We start from the raw sequence: 21338 nt of genomic DNA, 5'->3' as shown, positions 1-21338 counted from the left end.
AATCACAAAATGATAGATTCCTCAGTATGAGGAAAAGGCTGCTAATAATTAGAGCTGTCCAAAAATAGAAGGAGTAACTCAATTTACTCTCCTATTCATTATAGTAACATTTATGTATTCTTGAAAGAGAAATTCTTCATTTGGGCTTTCGCCCTGATTAAGAAGGTAAAACTGAGGGCAAAAAGAATTGAAGTTTATTATAAGTAGGTCAAGGTAACAACATGTCACTGGAGATCAATGACGGCTTCAAGGTGGGGCCGGTTTTTATTGGGAATTTTCATGATAAGTAAAGACAATAGATAAGTCAACATCCACAAAAGAGGTTGGGTCCTTGCATCACAGACAATGCAAAAAGCTGTGGACTTGAATTCCCCTTGCATTTCCTAACAGAACCTCTGACTGACAAATTGGCCTGGGAACAGTGGGTCACTGAGTCAACATAATTTTCAATGGTATATATTCTCTCTTCTAATACTGTCACTGCCCTGCTATGATCCCTCATTACCCCACACCTGAACTATTCTAAAATGTTTGTGTCCCTGCCTCATGTCTCTCCCCAATACATTCTACCTACCACTCATCTTTCAAATTAATCTTTCTAAAGCACAAGTCTGATCATGTCCCCTCACTCCAACCCCATTCAATAAACCTAGTGGCTCCCTATTCTAGAATCAAATACAAAATTCTCCACTCAGCATTCAAAACCTTTTCCCAACCTGATTCCTTCCAAATTTTCCAGTTTTTTTTACTCCCATATATTCTGTGACCCACTTCCATCTGCCTCTGTTCTCCCTTCCAAAAGACACTGTCCAGGGGTGGCTAGGTGGTGCAGTGAATAGAGCACTGGCCCTGGAGTCAGCACACCAAACACAAAAACTAGCCATGTGACCTTGGGCAAGTCACTTAACCCCAATTGCCCTCCAAAAAAGCAAAAAAAAAACAAACCAAAAAACAAAAGACACTGTCCTTCTCTTGACTCTGCTCATTTTCAGTGACTATCCCCCACATCTGCAATGCTCTCCATGCTTTCTTCAATATCTATCTTCTAAGACTCTGCCTCCTGGCTTTCTTTAAGCTGCAGATAAAATTCCACCTAATACAGGATGCTTTTCTTTACCCCTCTGAAAGCTATTGCCTTTCCTCTCTTAAATCTCTAATTTATCCTGTATATAGCTGCTTTGTACAAGGGTGCTTGCATACTGTCTCCTCCTTTAGACTCTGAGCTCCTTGAGAACAGACTCTTTTGCCCAGCACTTTGCACAATGCCTGGCCCTTGTTGACTGACTGGCCAAGACATTGTCAGGAAGTAATGCGTTTTTCAACCACTGAGGTCTTACAGTAGATAGAATGCTGGTCTGGAGTCAAGGAAGACACATCTTCCTGAATTCAAATCCAGCCACAGACACTAGCTATGTGACCCTGGGTGAGTAACCTAATCCTGTTTACCTCAGTTTCCTCATCTGTAATGTGAGCTGGAGAAGGAAATGGCAAACCATTCCAGCATCTTTGCCAAGAAAACCTGTTCAGGTAAGATCCCTTCTGAGGTCCCTTCCAGTTCCTAATTGCTTCACTGTCTTGTGGATCTTCTCTTCATTGTGTCCAAAAGGAGACCATGAAGCACTTTGTCAAATTCATCGTCTAAATTCCTAACCTCTACATGGCATTCCCTTGAGCAAAAACAGATGAGGACTCCTAGCCATTACCATTTCCTTTTCTGAGTGCTCACAAACCATCATTTCAATGATCTCTTCTAGAATTGGGGGGATGAGAAGACTATAATATATAGCAAAAGTGGAAAGGGGGAAAAGGAGACTGAAGGAATTTGAACACCAAAGAGAGGGCAATTAAAATTTGTTTTTAAAGATAGATATTAAAGCCAGAAGCAAGAGGAGGAATTGGAGGATGAATATGATGCCATGACATGTACTTGTAAGAATGCCATGATGTCGAGAGCATAGCTCACTGGTGCTCAGAGGCAGCTGAGGTGGGAGTTGAAATAGAAGTTCAACAAAAGAGGTTTTAAAAACAGTAAACGCTTCTGCAGAGGCCAGCAGGGCAGTTCTCCAAAGGACACCCTTGTGATGCTGAGTACATTGGCCAAGAGACCTTTGAGCCTGTGTCACTGAGTAGAGCATCCATGAGGGACATGGGAAGTCAGCTTTCAGAGAGAGAGAAGCAGGGATCCTGTTTGCCAGCACCAAGTTGACAGGACCAAAAGCACTATCTTCTCTGAGGACCTGGGGTTGTCTTGCCACTGCTTCCAGAAGAAGCACCTATTTTTGTGTGTCGTCCCTCCACTTGCAATCTCCAGTCACTGTTATTCTCTCCTTATTATCACCAATACTATTGATTTATTATTGTTTAATCAGTTTGCCATGACCCCATTTGGGGTTTTCTTGGCAGAGGCGCTGGAGTGGTTTGCTATTTTCTTCTCCAATTCATTTTACAGATAAGGAAACTGAGCCAAATGGGGTTAAATAACTTGTCCTGGGTCACACAACTAGCACTCTAGCCCCACCTAGCTGTCCACCCCTGATTAGCATCATACTGTCATTTTTTTAAATACCATTGATAACTAATTAATATCAATTAGCTTTTACACAGGCATGTTTACTGAAAAGATAAAAGCAAAAAAACTGGGAGCTATTTCCTGAAAAAATATACCCAGAAACCACGTAGAGAAGAGAAAGGATTATGAGTTCTTCAAGGGTACTGACTTTTGCTTTTTTTGTAAACTTAAGGCTTAGCACAGTGCCTAGAACCTTGGAGGCACTTAGTAAAAGTTTATTCATTGATTGATTGATTGATTGAATAGCCTCCCTCTTTGGTGCTGACTGTATACTATGAGGAAGTTCCAATTGCCCCAAGGAGATTGGATTGGATAGTTAACTAAGTTAACTATCTAAAGATGATATCGAAAGATGATAAATGATAAAAAAAATTTTTTTTGTTGAATTTTCATAAATTTTGTATTGTCAGTGATAATGACTGACACATCCATCTAATGTGATAGGCCTGGGAACTCCCTAAAACCTGGTTTGGGGGGGCTTGTCTCAGGATTGGGCCAAAAGAACTGCTTAGGACATTTTATGTGGCATTTGGGAGCTCATTGGAGTTTGTGTGATTTCTTGGTGCAAGGCAATGGGGGATGCATCTGAGAGGAAAACATCTTCCCAGAGGAAGGGATGGAGGTAGTGGAATTGGAGTGTGGGCAAAAGTGCCAAAGACAACCCACCTGATTTGCTGAGAAAAGGAGGAACTACATCAGTTTTCAATTTTTAAAAAAGAGTTTCTCTTTTTCATGTGAACTAATTCTTTCTCTCTGGAATTTCTATTGAGGGATGAGTGAAGAGCCCCTGTGGGATGGTTAGCAGAGCAGGTCTTAGAACAGGTGGAGAACAACAGCTCCATAGAGGGTCTCAGCCTGGCAGAGGGGGCCAGTGTTCAGACTGTAGGTGTGATAGAACCTGGCAGGAGCCTGGACTTGGCAGAAGGGGACATTACAGTGCTCAGGCTGCATCATTGTTGTGGTTCTCAGGTCCCAGCAGTGGCATGGCCTAGTTATTGGTCAGGTCCTGGAACAGGGGTCACTGTTGAAACTCTCAACAGGCCTCCAGGGCCTGAAGCATTACTCAAGCCAGAAGGGGCACATTGATGTCAAATCCAGTGGGACAGTGCTTAGACTCTGAAAAAGGGAGGAGGTGCCAGGGCCCATACCAGTGCTTGGACAGGCATAGTTGGGTAGGCGCATGATCCTATCCCAGCAATGGGTCACTCTTCATCAATGCTCTCCTGACACAGAGGTACAGATCTCAGGCCAAAGAAGAAAAAAAGGAAGGCGGAAAGAAGTATCCTTTATATTAAGTGACTTACCCAGGGTCAAACAGCTAGGAAATATCTGAAGTTGGATTTGAACTCATTTCTTTTTGACTCCAGGCCCTGAACTGTGCCTACCTCATCATCTAATGCCCATGGGATTAGGGGACTTTGCTAGGTAAGCATAATACAGGTGGTAGGAACATTACTTAGACCCAGCAAAATGGACAGCGAAGAACCTAGTGGTAATTACAAGTGCTGGGGGTTCTAAAGGCAGCAGGTAGTGGGACGGCCCATGGTCAGGCCCCAGGGGAAGCAGAGTAAGCAGCCATGGAGACCTCAGGGGAGTGGCCATTGCCATAGACACTGGAAAAGGTAAGCCTAATGTGACCTTTTGCTTACTGTAATCTGCAATTGATGGGACCCATCCATGTTGCTGGACAGCTCTTTCCTAGGAAGAGCTTTAAGGGTCATGGGGTGGCTGTTGGGAGGTAGCTTGCTCTCTGGTAATGGCAGGGAATGGAGACTATTGATTAAGCCTACCCTGAGTAATGGAGGTAGTCCCTTCCTCAGCTGACGCCTCTAAAAGGGGAAAGATTTGGTAGTTCATATGCCCAAAGAGCTATAAAACTGTGTATATCCTTTGATCCATAATACCACTTCTAGGTTTGTATCCCAAAGAGGTCATAAAAATGGGAAAAAGACCCACATGTACAAAAATATTTATAGCAGCTCTTTTTGTGGTGTTCAAGAAATGGAAATCGAGGGGATGCCCATCAATTGGGAAATGTCTGAACAAGTTGTTGTGTATGAATGCAATTGTTCATAAGAAATGATGAACAGGAAGATTTCAGAAAAACCTGGAAAGATTTGCATGAACTGATGCTAAGTGAAGTGAGCAGAACCAGGAGAATGTTGAACACACTAAACAGCAACATTGTGTGATGACTACCTTTAACAGACATAACTCTACCCAGGCAATGTAAGTAAGGTTTTAAGACAACTCCAAAAGGCTCATGATGGAAAATGCTATGCATATCCAGAGAAGGAAATATGGAATCTGAATGCAGATCTAAGCATACTATTCTCTCTCTCTCTTTTTTTGTTTTTTGTTTCTTCTTTCTTGTGGTTTTCCCCTTTGGTTCTAATCCTTCTTTACAACCTGACTAATGTAGAAATATGTTTAGTATGATTGTACGTGTATAGCTTTTATCAGATTGCACATTATCTTGGGGAGGCAGGAGCAGAGGGAGGAGGAGGAAATTTAGAACTCAAAATCTTATAGAAGTGAATGTTGAAAACTAAAAACAAATACATGAAGAAAAAAAAGAAAAAAGATTTGGTAGTTCACCTTCCACCCCCTATGGGGATCCTAAGGAAGGAGAGGTTCTGACTGGTGGGCTAGGAACCATGTAGGAGAAGCAATATTTATAGATCCCTGGTAGCAAGCTTGTCCCTTGGACAGGCAAGACATTTTTTCACCTCTTAGCTCCTTTTGTCATAGTTTCCTGGTGGTATTAAACAAAAGTCACCCCCAAAGCAAGGAGGCCAATGGAGCACTCTCTCTCAAGGCTGACCAACATAGCAGCATGACCAACACAGGCAGGGAAACTGGTCAACAGAATCAATACAATATTTCTACTGAGAATACTTTCTTTTATATGACTGTCAGGATCCCCATGCCAAGACCACCCTCTCATCTATTAGTTGGCACCCATTTTCCAGAGTTGTCCTAGTTTCCTGGTGGTATTAAACAAAAGTCACCCCCAAAGCAAGGGGGCCAATGGAGCACTCTCTCTCAAGCTTGACCAACACAGGCAGGGAAACTGTGGTCAACAGAATCAAGGCAATAATTTCTTTGATATGACTGTCAAGATTCCCATGCCGAGACCACTCCTTTCTTTTTACTCCTCTCTTTTTCTATTAATTGGCACCCATTTTCCAGAGTTAAGGCGCAGAAGGCAAGCTGTGCCCTCACTTTGGCATAATAGCAACCCTTTCTGCTCACCCGCTGGGTGAAATCTGCCACAAAAACTTCCGGAATTGTTTCCCAGTAGCACCAGGCGTCCCTGAGCTTGGACGTGCCCTGAAGGAGCCATATCCTGGTCATGAGGCCCTGCTACGATTCAGACTAGTCTTATTGCTGCTATCTCTCATTGTCCAAGCTGCAGCTCACTGCACAGGCCCTGATAGTATGTGTTTAGATTTGGCCTAACTAAAGGAGGCCCCAACACACGTGTCCAGTTTTCCTCCTCCAATGGAATAAAGACAGTTTTTTGCTTGTGACCACTGTTGGTCCAATTTTTCTATTTTGTTTTTATTTTATTTCTTAGAGTTACCTGTGCTTGTGGAGACCTTTGTGAGCTCTTGGGTATTTTCAGAGTTAACAGCAGTTTCATTAGCCTTGTGACTTTTGATCATTTGGTTTCAGACTTGACATGACTGAACAAACTTCCTTTAGCTCCCTGATGGGCAGAGTACAAGTGCCCCGTTTCATTGCCATTTTGAACGTGATCCAGCAGGAGAGGCCAACATTAGGCCTGGCCTAAAGTATGTGTCCCAGTAACAGCTAAGTGGGAGGAGGGGTAATTCAGAGAAAGGGAGCCCTGGTGGCCTTCCTGCTTCTGCTGGTGCTGGCTGCATCCCATGAGGAAGCTCCTATTGCCCCAAGGGGGATTGATTGGATAGTCAACAGTCTATGGGCATTGAACAATGAGGAAGAAGGGCAAATTGATTATGTGTCTTTTTTTTTTGCCTTTTTTTGGGGGGAGGGCAATTGGGGTTAAGTGACTTGCCCAAGGTCACACGGCTAGTTTTTGTGTTTAAGTGTTTGAGGCTGGATCAGAACCCAGGGCCTCCTGACTCCAGCGCCGATGTGTCTTTAACACTTGTGCCCTGAATACTGAAAGTTATGTAAATTGTGTTTTTTTTTTGTTTTTGCATTTGGGGACAGTCAATCAACAAGCTTTTCTAAAGCACTTTCTGTGCCAGGCATGATGGTAAGGGTTGGGAATGCAAAGAAAGGCCACAATAAAGAACAGTAAGGCTCTATCTACAGGAAAAATAGGAGATAAAATTATAAGAGGGGGCGTACGAATTCAGAGAGATTGGGGAAGGCTTCCTGCAGAAGGTGGGACTTTAGCTGGGACTTGAAAGCAGTCAGGGCAGCTTGGAGAAGGAGACAGGGAGGGAGAGAATTCCACCCATGGGAGACAGTTATAGAAAATGTCCAGAGCCAAGAGATAGAGTGTGTTTCTCTCAGAATAACAATGAGGGCTATTGTCATGGGATGGAAGAGTAAGTGAGGGCATCTAGGGACTAAGAAGATGGGGCTAAGTTATGAAGGGCTTTAAATGCCCCAGATCAAGGCTTTTGTCTGTGGTCCTGGAGGTGATAAGGAATCCCGGGAGTTTATTGAGTTGGGGGTGGGAAGGGAATGTGGTTGAATTTATGCTTTCAGAAATTACATTGGTGGTTGAAGGGAGGATGGATTAAAGTAGGGAGAGACCTGAGGTGGGCAGTCAGACCAGCTGGCTTTCGTGATAGTCCAGGTGTGAGGCAATGAAAGCCTCCGCCAGCGTGATGGTTTTATCAGAGGAGAGAATGAAGTGTATTTGAGAGATGTTGCAAAGGTGGGCAACAGGTTGGATATGGCAGAGGAGGGTGAGAGATGGTGAGGAATCAAGGATGGCATCTAATTTGGGAGCCCAGGGGACTGGATGGATATTGGTGCCCTCAAAGGTAATAGGGAAGCCTGGGAGAGGGGAGAGTTCAGAGAGAGATAATGAATACAGTTTTGGACACATTGAGATTAAGGTGTCTGTGGGTCATCCAGCTTGAGATGTCTGAAAACCCCCCAGAGATCTGAGACTGGAGATCAGCAGAGGGATTAGGGCTTAAGAATCATCTTCGGGAGAGATAACTGAATCCGTGGCAGCTGATGATATGACCAAGTGAAGCCCAGTAATTCTGGTGCTGCTTCTGCCAGTCCTCACTGCTTCCCATGGGGAGACACACTGTGCCTGGCACTAGTTGGCATCACCCACCACACAGACCAGACTGTTAACCTCAGGGACTTAGCCTTTCTCAAGAGGAAGACAAAGCTCCCTATGCTGTCACTGCTTCAGGGGCCTGTTATATTACTTCTCTTTATTGTATGTTTGTTTTAGGTATTGTTGTTATCTCTCTGTTTTTACCACTTCTTTTCTTACTCCCTATGCCAAGCTACTCACACCTCCAGATTAGCCTTCTCCAGTATTGGATCTAAATCATGGAAGTGATGGAAGATTCCCTGGAAATTTTTTAAGAACTTACCATCAAGGGGTGTGGTTTGGAAGGAGCCATAATGGTCACATAGGTTTTGCTAGTTTTTCTTTTTTTTTTTTTGTAATGCTTTATTAACTTCTAGTTTACAGCATTCATTTCTGCAAGATTTTGAGTTACAAATTTTCTCCCCATTTTTCCCCTACCCACCACTCAAAAATAGTGATCCCACTGGATATAGCCTCCTCCAATCTGCTCTCTCCCATATCTTCTCCCATACCCCCTCCAACTTTCCAGTAGGCCCCAGTGCCTGTATGTCTTATTTCCTAGTTACGTGTAAAATAATATTAATAATAGTATATATATATATATATATATATTTAAACATTTGATTTTAAAGCTTTGACTTCCAGATTCATTGCCTTCCTCCCTTGTCACCCACCCTTACTGGGAAGATAAGCAATTCAATATAGGTTGTACATGTGTAGCTATGCAAAACATTTCTATAGTGGATATATTGTAAAAGACTAACTATATTTCCCTCCCTCCTATCCCACCTCCCACTTGTTCTATTCTCTACTTTGATCCTGTCCCTTTTCAAAAGTGGGTGCTTCCAACTTCCCTTCCCTCCCAGCCTGCTCTCCCTTCCATCATCCCCCTTCTCATCCCCTTCCCCCCCTCCCTTCTGTAGGGTGAGATACCCTATTTAGTGTGTGTGTCATTCTCTCCTTAAGCCAAGTTCAATGAGAATAAGGTTGCCCCATTCCCTTTTGCCTTCCTATTCTTCCCCTCCATTGTGACCATTTCCCCTTGCCTCTTCTATATGAGATAGTTTACCCCATTCTGTCTCTCCCCATCTCTCTCATTATATTCCTCTCTCACTTCTTAATTTCACCTTTTAAGTATCATCCCTTCCTATTAAATTGGTCCTGTGCCCTCTATTTATGTATACCTGTACACATATATACACACATTCACATATGTATTCATACATCCAAATACCATCCTATATAGACATATATATGTGTATATATATGTGTGTGTGTGTGTGTGTGTATGTGTATATATATATATATATATGTTTCTATTCCATTCAACTATTCTCATACTGAGAAAAGTTTCATTAAGTTACAATTATCGTTTTTCATGTAGGGATGTAAATAGTTCAGCTTTGATAAGTTCCTTATGATTTCTTTTCCCTGTTTACCTTCTCATGCTTCTCTTGCTTCTTGTCCCTGAATGTCAAATTTTCTATTCAACTCTGGTTTTTTCATCAAGAATGCTTGAAAGTCCTCTATTCCACTGAATGACCATATTTTCCCCTGAAACATGATACTCAGTTTTGCTGGGTAGGTGATTCCTGGTTTTAATCCCAGCTCCTTTGACTTCTGGAATATCATATTCCAAGCCCTTCCATCTCTCAGTGTGGAAGCTGCCAGATCCTGTGTTATCCTGATTGTGTTTCCACAATATTCAAATTGTTTCTTCCTGGCCACTTGTAATATTTTCTCCTTGATCTGGGAATTCCAGAACCTGGCTATAATATTCCTAGGAGTTTGGGGTTTTTTTGGATCTTTTTCAGGAGGTAATCAGTGGATTCTTTCCACCTCTGTTTTGCCTTCAGTTTTAAAACATCAGGGCAATTTTCCTCGAGAATTTCTTGAAGGATGGTTTCTAGGTTCTTTTTTTGATCATGGCTTTCAGGTAGTCCAATAATTTTTAAATTATCTCTCCTGGATCTATTTTCCAGATCAGTGGTTTTCCCAATGAGATATTTCACATTGCCTTCTATTATTTCATTTGTTTGGATCTGTTTAATAGTATCTTGATTTCTCATAAAGTCACTAGCATTCATTTGCTCCAGTCTAATTCTGAAGGAATGATTCTTCTCATTGAGCTTTTGAGATTCTTTTTCTGTCTGGCAAATTTGACTTTTTAAGGCATTCTTCTCCTCATTGCCTTTTCGAGCCTCTTTTGCCATTTGAGTTAGTCTATTTTTTAAGGTGTTATTTTCCTCAGTCAGGCTGTTGACTCTCATTTCATAATTTTCTTGCATTGTTCTCATTTCTCTTCCCAATTTTTCCTCCACTTCTCTTATTTGCTTTTCAAAATCCTTCTTAAGGTCCTCTATGGCCTGTAATCAGCTTGTATTTTTCTTGGAAGCTTTTGATGCAGGAGTTCTGACTTCACTGTCTTCCTGCTGTTCCATGCTTTGATTCTTTTTGTCCCCAAAATAGGAGTGTATAGTTGGGTTGCTCTGTTTGCTTTGCTTCCCTCATTTACTCATGTTGCCACTCAATTACTTGACTTTTGGGCTTTTTGCCACAGTAGGACTCTGCCACCAGACAGGGGAGCTTCATCCCAAATGCTGGGGTTTTTTCAGCTGCTGAAGATATTAGTTGGGTGCCCTCTCTGAAGCCTCCACACACTCTGGCAAGCTGTTCACACACCCCAGGACTTCCAACCTAGATCATAATCCAGATCCAAGCAGGTTAAAGCAAAAGTGATTACCCCTCAGACTGGTGCTTGGTCCCCCTACAATCTGCAGGCCAGGAGCTGAAGCTGCCACATGGCGGCCGTGGTGCCTCAGCAGCTTCTCCCTCCAAGGGATAAAGGTTGACAGCACTCCTGAACTACTGGATCCCAAAGTTCACATTGCACTGATCTCTCACTTTGTCCTTGGCATCTATGGGTTGATAATTCTGGAAACTGCCACAGCTGCTGGTGATCTGAAGTCCCTCCAGCCAGTGGCTGGTCAATCCCGCCCTGAGACTAAAACCTCTGGCTTGCTGGGAGCTGGTTTTTGGCTCCCAGAGCGCTGCACTGGCCATTTCCTGCCAGCCTGCTGGGCTGTCCTCAGCAGGAGGTTAGCTTCTGTGTGTCATTTTGTGGGTTGTATAGCTCCAAAGTTTGTTCAGAGTCACCTTTTACATGAATTGGAAGTGGTGGGAGCCAGAGCCCCACAGAAGTCCTGTTTCTATTCCACCATCTTGACTCTGCCCCTCTCGCTAGTTTTTCTTTAATAGCATCAAAACCATCTTCCAGGTTAGATTTCTCATGCAGCTAAGGTTCAGGCCATAGTCATTGGCCTAGCTTCCTAGTGGCCTAAGTATAAAAGTCACTTCCAAAACAAGGATGACTGGGGAGGCTCTCTCTCACGCTTGACCAGCACATCAGCATGTCCTTCACAGTGTCAGGGAAGCTCTGCTCAATGGAATCCATGGCATAATCCTGTTAAATATCCTTTCCAAGATATGACTGAGGAAACCTCCTTTAGTTAACTGTCAGATGGCCTGAGTGTTTTGTTTTGTTCCAGTTCCAAACCAAACCTGTCTGACAGGCCTGCAACTGATATAGCCCATGACCCATGCCATAAGACCATCAGTGGAATAAATTTGTAATGTTTAGTCCAGAGAAGAGATTTGACACAACGGACATGATAACTGCCTTTTAGTATTTGAAGCATTGGCACTTGGAAGAGGAATTAGACATGTATATGTTTCAGAAAGGGACAGGCTGGTTCAACATGTGGAAAAACATCCTAACAATTTGATATGTCCACACATGGAATGTGCTGCTATGGGAGGTATTGGAAGACGTTGTTGGAAGTCTTCAAATGGAGGCTGGAAAATGCATTTTCCTAAGTCATTGGTTCACAGATTTAAAAAGGGAAGGGTTTTAAAGGTCATCACATTCACTCCTTTTATTTTCCACATAAGGAAACTGAGGCCCAGGGAAGTAAATGTCAGGATCACAGAGCTTATATTTGAGGTGGAAATTCAAATTTAGTTCTTCCTATCTCATGTCCTAACTGCACTATATGGGGAATTCCTGTTCAAGGCATGGTTTGGAATTTATGGACCTCAAGGTTTCTTCTTAGCTAGCTTCTTTAATTCTAAAAAAGTGAAATCTGAAGGAAAAAAAAAACATAAAAATATTATAAAAATTTATAATTATGCCTACTAGTTTTTCTGAAAAGACCTTTTAAAGTCCTTTCCAAGCTTGTTTTTCCTTTACCTCTTTTAATTGACAATTCCTAAAATAATCCTTAAAAGTAGAAATCAGCAGAAAAAAGCAACTTAAGGAAATTATTCACAAGTGTAGAAATCAGAAAGTAATTGGACATTTATACTTTTTTTTTTTTTTTGCTTTTTGGAGGGGGGAGGGTAGGGCAATTGGGGTTAAGTGACTTGCCCAAGGTCACATGGCTAGTTTACTTTTGTGTCAAGTGTCTGAGGCAGGATCCGAACCCAGGTCCTCCTGACTCCAGGGCTGATGCTCTACTCACTGTGCCACCTAGCCGCTCCAGACATTTATACTCTTTATGTACTATGAGGATTATTTGTAATTTTGAGAGTAGGAATAGGTGTATGCAGAAAGAGAGAAGTGCTAGGAAGATGTTACCAGCTTTTAGACTCACAGATTAACTGGATGGGAAGCTAGAACTCATACAACCCTTTCATTTTACCAAAGAACTTTGACTTTGTGACTTTGCACAGCCTTCCTCACTTACATCCAATTCATGTGCATGTCATGGTATCACCTCCCTGATGTCATGGTCCTCTTTGAGAATGAAAGACAAAAAAACCCAAAAGTAAGCAAAGGCCTACACTAGGCCTACCTTTGCCAATGTTAAGTCAGCATCTTTTCCACTGGGGTCTGGGCCACTGGCCATTCTACTTTCTGCCACTGGAGCTCCGACTGCTTCTAACTGCCACTGGTGGTCCTCACTGGCCATTGTGCTGGGTCTAAGTAATGTCACTACTCCCTGCATTAAGCCTCTCAAAGTCACCCAGTACCATGGGCATTAGCTGGAAAAATGGGTGAAGCTTAGGGCCTGGAGTCAAAGGAAGAGTTAAAATCTGATCTCAGACACTTATTAGCTTTTTAACTCTGGGCAAATCACTTAGTCTTTGTTTGCCTCAGTTTCCTCGATTAGAAAATAGAGATAATAATAGCATGTACATTACCAGGGTTTTTGTGGGGATCAAATCAGATAATGTTTGTAAAGGTCTGAGCACAGTGCCTGGCAAATATTAAATATATACTAAATAAATACTTATCTCTCTTCTTTCTTTTCTTCCTCCTTTCTTTCCTTCTCTCCTTATTTCCTTTTTAATTTCTTTTGTCCCTTCTTTTCTTCCCTTCCTTTCTCCCTCCCTCCTTCCCTCCTTCCTTCCTTCCTTCCTTCCTTCCTTCCTTCCTTCCTTCCTTCCTTCCTTCCTTCCTTCCTTCCTTCCTTCCTTCCTTCCTTCCTTCCTTCCTTCTTTCCTCATTTCTTTCCTTCCCTTCTCATTTTCTTCCTTCCTTGGCCTGAGACCTTCACTTATATGTCAATAGAGCAAGGATAGACTCCCACTCCTGGGATATAACCATGCTCCACTACCCTGGGCCTGCCCAAATACTGCTATAGACATGGTTATATTGGGGAATGGCACTTCCTTCCTATTCCAGACCTTGAGCACTGCCCACACTATTTCCCACCCAGTTCTGGGTTATGAGATGTTAGAGGCATCATGGGGGCTGCTGGAGCCAAACCAGTTATTCTTGTTCCAGAGCCTGTCAAATACTGGTGCCTGAGCACTACCTCCTTATGACAAAGTCTCAGAGCTACCACTATTCCATTCTGCCAGGACCAGGCAGCTGCCATAGCTACTGTCATTCTTGCAGTCTGAGTTCTGCCCTGCTCTGCCAGTGTGAGAACCAATGTAGGAGCTGCTGCTATCCCCTTGTTCTAAGACCTGCTCTGGTGACCATCCCACTGGGACTCCTCAATCATCCCTCATAGAAATTCCAGAGAAAAAAAGTGCCAGTTCACAGAAAAATAGGAGTAGAAGAATCCTTTTTAAATCAATGCAGGAGTGTCCACTTAGCAAATCAACTAGGATGCCTTTGGCACATTTGTCCATACCCCAATTCCAGAAAGATCTCTGGGATTCTGGGAAGGCTTAATGCCTTACTCTGGAGAATCCTACAAAGTCCATAGACAGAGATCCCAATAAATTTCCATTTCTATTCCCAAAAAATTCTATTTGAAAAGTTCCTTCAGCACAGTTTTCAGACAAGCCCCAAAGTTCAGCCCTTAGAGAGGACCCAGGGCTAGTATAGCTACTGAGCCTATAAAACTCTATCACCATTTGGTGAAAAAATGTTCAACTACAACTTATGCCATTTATCATTTTCAGGGAATTGTTTTTAAGATCACAGAGTGACATTTATATCTGTTCCTGTCTATGGGCATTCCTGCTGAAAGCCCAAAGATCATTTGGCACCCAACCTATCCTTAACAATAGGAGCTTCCTCATGGGATGTAGCCAGCACCAGGAGAAGCAGGGAGGCCATTCAGGGCCCCCTCTCTCTGCATTGCCCCTTCCCCTAATTGCCAAATCCAATGACCTTTCTTAATCCTCATTTTCCTTGGCCTCTCTGAAGGCTCTGACACTATCATCCTCTTCTCCTTGATTCTCTCTTTTCTCTTGGTTTTCAGGGCACCATTTTTTCAGTTCTCCAATCCATATCTGACCACTCCTCAGTTTCCTCTGCTAGATCTTCATCCTGGTCATCCCCAATAACAAAGAGGCATTCTGTCCCTTAGAACTCTGTCCTCGTCACTCTTCTCTTCTCTCTCTATCCTACTTCACTTGGTAATCTCCTTATTTCATTCCTGCCTTTTCCCTTCCTTCCTTATATCCATTCTCATTCCCTTTGCTCCTTCATTCTTCCTTTTTTTCTTCTTTACTTTTTAGTCCTTCCTGCCTCCCTCCCTCCCTTCCTTCCTTCCTTCCTTCCTTCCTTCCTTCCTTCCTTCCTTCCTTCCTTTCTTCCTTCCTTCCTTCCTTCCTTCCTTCCTTCCTTCCTTCCTTCCTTCCTGTACTCTTTCACTTGGTGAACTCATCAGCTCTCATGAATTCAATTATCTCTTTTGCGGATGACTCTAAAATCTATTTATCCAAACTCTAATCTCTCTACCGATCCCCAGTCTCTCATCTCTGATTTTTTCAGATATCTCAAAATGGATATCCCATAGACATCTCCAACTCAGTGTCTCCAAAACTGAACTCATTACCTTTTTTTCTAAAAGCATTACCCTTCCAAACTTCCCTATTCCCTTTGAAGACACTGATATCCTTTCAGTCTCAGGCTCCTAGACTAGGTGTCATTCTTCTTTCCTCACTCTCTCTCACTTCCATATCCAATCTGTTGCCAAGAACTGTTGATCTCACCTTTGCAACAACTCCCAAATATACCCCTCTCTCCTCTGGTATTACCTTCACCACGTGCAGGCCCTCATTACCTCACTCGTGACCTATCACGAGAATGTGCTGGTGGGATTACCTGCCTCACGTCTCTCCCCAGTCTAAGTCATCTCCCATTCAGCCACCAATGTGATTTTCCGAAAGAATAGATTCAGCCACATTCCCCTCCCATCACCAATTTGATAAACTCCAGAGATACGTTATCATCTCCAGGATCACATACCTCTCTTTGGCCTTCAAAGGCCTCCATTACCGAGCAGAGTCAGGAAAATATCGTGTACAGTGAAAGCAATATTGTTTTAAGAACTAAGTAAATTTGAAACATGATAAATTCCCATATTAACTACAAAGGAGATAGGAGGGAAGACACTATCTGCATCCAGAGGAATAACTGCTAAACAGATGTATAGAATGATTTTATAGACACATATACCTATGTCTGTCTAATTGCAACCATCTCTAGGGTGGAGATGAAGAAGCAAAAAAAAAAAAAGAAAAAGGAAAATAAGAAATTGACATAATATAATTATATCTACCTAAATACATTTACATGATATTATTATATATAAAAGGAATAGCAAGTTGTACATAATACATTTGCAATCATCTTTATTATACTGTTATAAAAATAAATTCTTGTTTTATTTCATAAATTAAAAATAAAATAAAAATAACAGCCCCCCCCCCACCTTTCCAGTCTTCCTAGACCCTCTAACTCCCCACTTACTCTTCCACACAGTGATAGAAGCCTCATTGTTTGGCTCTGGGCGGTTTCCATAGCTGTCCCCCCTGTATGGAATCCCCTTCCTCTTCATCTCCTCCTCCAAGCTTCCCTGTCTGCTTTCAAACACTAGCTGAAAGGCGGGAAGCCTTCTGCAATCCCCCTGAATTCTTGTGTCTTCCCTGTTAATTCTTTCCTATTTATCCTGCACATGGAGCTCTACTGCACTTTATTGCTGCTTTCATTTGCGTCCCCCAAGACTTAACACAATGCCTAGCACAGAAAGGGCTTTAGAAATGTTCATTGACTGACTGGCCCCTAAATAAAAACTACAAAAATTCTACAAACCACAATATATATGAATTATAATGTTCAGGTCATGACTGTTTCAGACTCATTACATTTACACCTGTTCCTAGTTGCCCATTGCCCACAGATAGTTTACTATCCAATCAGTCCCCCTGGGGCAATAGGAGCTTCCTCATGGGATGCAGCCAGCACCAGCAGAAGCAGGAAGGCCACCAGGGCCTTTCTCTGAATTTCCCCTCCTCCACTTAACTGTTTCCAATGAGCTGTTACCAGGATAAATACTGTAGGCCAGGCATGATTTTGACCTTTCCTAGTGGATCAGGTTCAGAATGTCAGTGAAACGGGGTGTTTGTATTCTGCTCAAAAGTGAACTAAAGGAAGTTTGTTCAGTCATGTCAAGTCTGAAACCAAATGACCAGAAAGTCACAGGAATTATAGAACCATTATTAACTCTAAAAATACAAGTCATCACAACCACATTGAACTCTAAGAAATAAAATTAAAATAAAAATGTTTTAAAACAGGACCAACAGTGGTTATAAGAAAACAGCTTTCTTTATTCCATTGGAAAAGGGAAACTAGACACATGTATCAGGGTCTCCTTTAGAGAGGCCAAATCTTAATACATATAGCAATGGTTATGCAATGAGATGTAGCCCTGACAATGAGACAAGTTTGAGGTATAGCAGGGCTTCATGAATAGAATGTGGGTCCTGCCAGCACATGTCCAATCTCAGGGACCACCTGGATCTGATATGAAACAATTCTGGGATTTTTCTGTGGAAGAGTTTATGCAGAGAGTGAGGGCAAAGTTGTATGCCACACTTGGGGCTCAGCTTACTTGCTAAGCCTTAGCTCTGGAAAATGGGTGTCTCCTAATAGATGAGAGGAGTAAATAGATGAGAGGGTGGTCTTGGCATGGGGATCCTGACAGTCATATAAAAGAAAGTATTCTCAGTAGAAATATTGTATTGATTCTATTGACCAGTTTCCCTGCCACTGTGTTGGTCATGCTGGTCTGTTGGTCAGCCTTGAGAGAGAGCCTTCCATTGGCCTCCTTGCTTCAGGGGTGACTTTTGTTTTAGACCACCAGGAAATTAGGAAGAAGAGAGCCAAGAGGTCAAAACCTTCTTGCCTGTTAAAGGGGCGAACTTGCTATCAAGTATCCATAAATATTACTTCTCCTACAGTGTTTCCCAGCCCACCATTCAGGACCTCTCTTTCCTTAGCATCCTTATAGGGGGTGAAAGGTGAACTGCCAAATCTTTGCTCTTTTAGAGACAGGGACTACCTCTATCATTCAAGGTAGGCTGAATCAATAGTCTCAATTCCCTGCCAACTCCAAAAAGCCAGTTACCTCCCAACAGCCAGCCACCCCTTGATCCTCTAAGCCCTTCTTAGGAAAGAGCTGTCCAAAAGATCAGCAGCATGTGATGGTGATGGGGTACCTGGGGTCTAGGTCAATTTGTGAAACCAACTTGTGAAACCAGTCTGTGAAATTGTAACTGCAATTTGTATTGTAAAATTGTTATCTGTAAAATTCCTTTCCCAACCTCCGACTCTGCCCCTTCCCCCTATTCACACTAGGCCTCAGCAACACCTTGTGACTCCTTTGTTCTTACTTAATCTCTTCATGTCTCCTCCTGTCTGGCCCAAATCTCACCTAAACTATCTATGCACTAAAGTCACAAGTTCCTTTCAGTCAGCTTTATCTATGCACTGAGGTCCCTTCCCTCCATCCGGTCAGCCCTGACAATGGCAGCCCTACCCTTTAAAAGTAAAAGCCTGTACCCCTCTCACTTGCAGGTCCCCTAAAGGACTCTTGCCCGCTTCTCATAGAAGTGTAACAATAAACTTCTACAACTCTCATTCCAATGAAGCCTGAGACTTTGAATTCTTTCCAGAGCTATTTCAGGTGTTCTGGTCTTAGGTAAGATCAGAGTTCCTGCTGGAACCTATTGGGAGCTATCCCTCATCACATGGAGAGTAACATCACTTTCAGATTACAGTAATCAAAGCACCATGCTAGGCTTGCCTTTTTCAATGTATGGTAATGTTCATTCTCATGAAGCTTGCATGACTGATTACTCTGCTAGGGTCTCTTTCAGGTGGTGAAAGGTAGATTTTGTTTATTTCCACCTTTCCCTCTTGTTCTAGAAATTCAGGTTAATTTTCCTTAATAATTTCTTGCAATATTTTATCCAAATTCTTTTTTTGATAAGTCTCAGGGAGTCTGGCAATTAATTCTATTTTGTCTCTCTATGATCTGTTGTTCTCCAGATCACTTATTTTTAATGAGATATTTCAGATTCTCTTCTATTTTTTCTAGTTTTATTGGTTCTTGGTATCTTCTTACATCATTCAATTTTCCTTGCCAAATTCTAGTTTTCAAGGAATTATTTTCTTCCTTAAGATTTTGTATCTCTTTTTTTAATTGATTAATTTTCTTTTCACACATACATCTATCTTTTAAAAGTTTTAATTGCCCTCTGTTTGGTCTTCATATCTCTTTGTGGTTTCCTCTTCCCCCCTTTCCAGTCTTCTTATACTTTATGCCCTCATCCCTAAATTCTAGTACAGATCACTGAAATGATGGTCCATGAGCCTTCAGAAAAGGAGACGGTAATGGGCTAGGAGTCGTTATGGCTTCATTAAGAGCAACCCATACTAGTTAACCTCAGTTTTTAGTTTGTTTCTTTTGGGGAAAGGAAATGCCCCCTCCATAGAGCTTAGGAATTTAGGCCACGCATTTGACAAAGTGCTTCGTGGCATCCTTATGAGCACCATGAAGAGACAGATGATAAAGCTATTGAGAACCTGAGAATTAGAAGTGACCTCAAGAAGGGATCAGTACCTGAACACATTCCCTTTTCTTTCACCATATTCCTGAGGAACAGTCATGCAGTCTCTGCTGGCAAGGCCTTCAGTTGTTTAGAACTCGTTCTTTGTTGTACAGCCACTTAAGTTGTGTGTCACACACTAGCTCTGACTTCATTTTCCTCCTTTCTCAATCTCAGCTCTGCCAGTTCAACTCTATCTTCCGGTACCTTGTTCCTGTTTTTATCACTTTTCATGCCTTGTGAAATCCCAGCTCCTGGTCACTGCCCTGCCCTCAGCCTCTCATTTGTTTTCTTCCCTCCTATTGACATACTATTTCTAGAGGAAGTTGCAAGATGGAGTTGACTGAGTCCAATTCAAATATATGCGATTGAATCTCAACTGGGTGCTCATTATGGTAAAGCAATCCTTTTACCCTTCTCAAATTGTTTTTTCACATTTCCCAGAGCAGCTGTTCTCAACCTTCTCTTCTCTCCTCAAACCTCCCACACCACCTCCTCCCTCCCTCCATTTCAGTAAAGTACCTCATCTCATACTTTACTGAGAAAATAGATGTCAATCACCATGAACTTTTTCTTCTCCCCTTTTCCATGTCTCAAAATTCCATGTCATCTTCTCTCACTTTGTCCTTTATTCCAATTTCTTTAAAAATTGTTTTATTTATTATGTCAACAGGGCAATACCCACCCCTCAGAACTGCAGAGGAATCCAAGCTGAGTTGAAAGCAGAATAGTTTTATTAGGAAGAAAATCAGACAGTAGTGTGGAGGCACCCCAGTACAAAGGAGCCCACAGCCCAGTAGAGGGAGTGGAGGTTTGACGTTGAAAACCACAAAGGGGAAGTTTGGGGAAGGGTTGGGGGAAAAAATGGAGAGTCTTTTGCAGGAACAGGTGGGACACAGAAGCCAGATGTTTTTCAGTAACTGTTTGACTGCTGGGCTGATTTGGGCTAGGTTTGGGGGGTACGACTCGGTAGGATCAGTCAGAGAAAATCAGCAAAGGCATCTGAGAATGGGCAAGATTTTTGCTAGCTGCAGGTTTCTGATTGGCTTCTTTCAGCAAACAGGCTGAGTCTGCACCTACCTGGTAAGGTAACTCATAGAAAACAGACATATTAATCTCAAGCGTACTCCCACAATTTTAAACGTAAACACAGAAAGAGAAAATAGAGATAACATCTCCATGTACACAGCAAAACATAAAGAGAAGATTCAGGAAACCCTAAGTTTCCATTTGACTTTATTTTTTCTTGAAAAAAAATGTAATAAACACTACACATTGTTTTCAAAATTACACAGTTTTTCTGAGCTTACTTTTAAGTGTTCTTTTCTTTTCTGCTGTTTACTTTTTTTCTCTCTTCCTACCCACTCTGCCCTAGAGAAGACTACAGTGTACACACACACACACACACACACACACACACACACACACTCACACATACACATACACTATTCTTATTGTGGTTTGCACTGTGACTCGTCAAGCTCATTTTCCTTATATTAACTTATCAAGAAAAATTATGAAAAGTCTCCCATTGAAAAGGGGGGAATTGAGAAGATACAATTTTTCTCATCCCATTTTGAAATTGGTTCTGTTCTCTATCACTCCCAATATGTTGCAAAACTGCACAAGCCATGCATATTTGTCTCTGTACCTAGCTCAGAAACTCAGCTGGCCTGTACTGAATTAAGATAAAAAATTCAGCTCTTCCATTAATCACCAAATGGCACTAGTTCTTCCTTCATCTCCCTAGGGTTGGGATGGAAGAAAGTTGCAACAATTGTGGTAATTTTCTTATTGGTCATGTTGTTTTCCCACTTGTGCTTGTATTACTTATGCAGTTCATGCTTATAAATGGGACAAATCCTTTCTGGCCATATCAGAGACAGCCTTAAAAACCCCACTACTGAGCTGCCTCAGGGACCTTGTGGAAGATATTCAGAAAGAATGCATGGGCAGCTTTCAGGGGTAGATTATGGGGTCTCTACTGGGGAAAAGCCATAAAACAAAGTAAGAAATGAAAACTATAATTTAAACTTTGTAGAAGGCTGAATATGATGATCTGTTAAAATCATAATTTAGACACTGAATCATAACTCAGATAACGTGTCCAGTACCAGCCATAACATGAAAAGA

The 21338-nt window shown here is 42.1% G+C and overlaps 1 long non-coding RNA gene across 2 annotated transcripts in view; it reads left to right on the top strand.

Moving 5' to 3' along the window:
- LOC138155938 (uncharacterized) overlaps positions 1-21338 on the top strand; it is a 131569-nt gene that overhangs the window by 78360 nt on the left and 31871 nt on the right. The gene's annotated exons all lie outside the window — the stretch shown is intronic.

Source organism: Petaurus breviceps, unplaced genomic scaffold, assembly GCF_028583685.1.
Source record: "Petaurus breviceps papuanus isolate PSGF00001 unplaced genomic scaffold, PetGlider_PUasm1.0 154, whole genome shotgun sequence".
Taxonomy (NCBI): Eukaryota; Metazoa; Chordata; class Mammalia; order Diprotodontia; family Petauridae; genus Petaurus; species Petaurus breviceps.
Note: the sequence above shows the minus strand (reverse complement) of the source record. Positions and strands in the feature narration are given on the sequence as shown.